Source organism: Lactuca sativa, chromosome 4 (genome assembly GCF_002870075.4).
Source record: "Lactuca sativa cultivar Salinas chromosome 4, Lsat_Salinas_v11, whole genome shotgun sequence".
Lineage (NCBI taxonomy): Eukaryota > Viridiplantae > Streptophyta > Magnoliopsida > Asterales > Asteraceae > Lactuca > Lactuca sativa.
The window spans coordinates 216,821,530-216,824,312 of record NC_056626.2 but is presented as its reverse complement, the minus strand read 5'-3'; positions in this window follow the sequence as shown (position 1 = coordinate 216,824,312).

Below are 2,783 nucleotides of genomic sequence, written 5' to 3'. Positions count from 1 at the left end.
CTCACCATCTAAAAGGCCCAAAAACCAATAATCATCCAAGGCCCACTTTTGGCCCAATTTTCCAAATTAGGCCCAAAACCTTACCTGGGCCTTACCCTAAAGCCTACCTATTCACTTAGTCCAAACACTTGACTTCAGATGGCCCAATAAGACCCTATGCATCAAAATCCAAAAGGAATGGCCCATCCGAGGCCCAAAGAACTAACAAATTGAGTATTTTGTATAAAAGGTCATTTTCAACCCACTTTTGTTAGAAATAACATTTTGGCCTAAATTTAATAAAAATGACATTTTCAACCCATTTAACCGAAAATTTACATTTTTGGCCCATGTTTGTTTTAAAATGACAATTTAATCCATAAAAAGTCAATAATTACCTTTTTTAGGCCCATGAAACCGTGAGTTGCTAAATAAGACCCATTTTTGTGAAAATTGACATATTTAGCTTATTAAAAATCGTGAAGGCCCAAATAGAAGCCCATTTGAGAAAATTAACACTTTTGGCCATTTTGAAAACCATGAATATCATGAAGACCCATTTTTATTTAAAAATGACTCTTTTGGTCCTCTCAAAACCATGAGTTTACATAAGAACCTCACTTCTTTTGTTTATTTTGTCAAATATGGCCCTTTATATGGTTTTATTTAGTTTTCAAACATCCTTAGCATGCTTAATCCTTTCCACTTCATAATAAGTCACATAAGATGGTTTAGTTTACTAACATCACCAAGTTTAGTAAATATTTCAAGTTTAGTGAAGATCTAGCATGTTTTTATAACATAATCACAACATATAACATGAAAACACACATATACATGCATAAATACGTAGATCTAACACAAAGCAACTTGTATCCTCCCCCAAAACATAGTAAAGGGGGTATGAAATCACTTTGGTTGATGGATCGGTTTTGGTGAGAAGCATGGATCATGAAATGGAATGTTTATGAGTGTTTATGAGTTAAGGACTTATCGTAAAATGAAGTTGAACACCTTGATTAGGAGGTAGCTTAACAAGAATGATGATCTTTGATGAAGTGTTCTTGAACACACACACAAGCAAACACGAAAATTTGGAAGAATGGATGGAGGAATTTCTTGTGCTAGAGAGGAAAGGATGAGAGAATCTTGAGTTTTAAATGAAGAATGATGGTGGGGAGGTGGCTTCGGCCGAGGATAAGAAGAAAAAAGAGAGAGAGAGAAAGAGAGAGAGAGAGAGAGAGAGAATTAGTTGGTTATTACATGAGGGATTAGAGAGCTTAATCTTAGAAACATGTGAGGTCATTTGCATGGATTTCCAATGAATAATAATGAGGTGTCAAGGTTTTTAATTCAAACAATTTCTTTTTTTTTACATACATATGTATATAGCCGAGAATGAGAATGAAATGAGAGAATATGGATCTTGGGCTTGTTCTTACATTGGCCCATTAGTTATTTTTTATCCATGTGGGCCCACATATGTTTTTACGACCCAAAAAGGGCGAAGATATAGGTTTTCGGCCCATTGTAATTAAATGAGTGGTTTTCGGCCCATTGAGGCCCATGAGGAGTCTTATGGCCCAAACATGAATGTTTAATGAATTTTGGCCCAATTAGGGCCCAAATGTGGATTCTTAACCCAAAATAATTAGGTTGTGGGTTTATTGGCCCATTAGGCCTAATAAAAGGATCCTGGTCCAATAAGAGGTTGAACCAGGAAAATTAGGGATACAACCTAAAGTAGAGTGAACATAGTGCATTGAACTAGATTCAGGGCTTCACGAGTGAATTTTGATTTGAATAATTGTTTTTTGAAATGAATAAAATGTATTACATTAGTCTTAGATTTCCAAGATACATCAAGAGTTGATTATACATAGATAGAATTTCCTAGCCCAAAATGCTAGTTGTGACATCATCCCCCCGTTAGAGGGAATTTCGTCCCAAAATTCTTTTGAAAGTTGTTCTTAGGAACTAGAGAAAAGGTGAGGGTACTTTTTCATCATTTGGTCTTCACATTCCCATGTGAACTCCGGTCTGTGCTTGGCGTTCCATCGAACCTTCACAATCAGAATACAACTTTGTTTTGTACGCTTCACTTCCATGTCCATTATCTCCACTGACTCTTTGACGAACAGGAGATTCTCGTTTACTTCGATCTCATCCAGAGGAATGACGAGGGTCTCATTTGATAAGCACTTTTCATATTCGACACATCGAACACTGGGTGTACGTTGCTAAGCTCCGCAGGTAGCTGCAACTTATAAGCCACCAGACTAATTCGGGCAAGAATCTCGAATGGTCTGATGTATCGCGGGTTTAGTTTTCCTCGCCTCCCAAAATAGATCACCCCTTTCCATGGAGAGACCTTCAAGAGCACCCAGTCTCCGACTTGAAATTCCAGAGGCTTTTGCCGTTTATCAGCATAGCTCTTTTGTCGGTCTTGCGATGCTTGGAGTCGTACCTTGATTTGAACTATTTTCTCCAACGTTTCCCGAATGATCTCGAGTCCTGTAAGAGTGTTGTTCGGTGTTTTCCCTCTTGCCAAATGGGTCTCTCCCACCTCAGCCCAGCAAAGAGGCGATCTGCATTTGCGGCCATACAAAGCCTCAAAAGGAGCAACCTTAATGCTCGTGTGATAGCTGTTATTGTACAAGAACTCAATTAAGGGGAAGTGGGTATCCCATGCCTTGCCAAAATCAATCACACAGGCTTGGAGCATATCTTCAAGCGTTTGAATGGTTCACTTGCTTTGGCCGTCAGTTTGAGGGTAGTAAGCAGTGCTCATGTCTAGTTGTGTC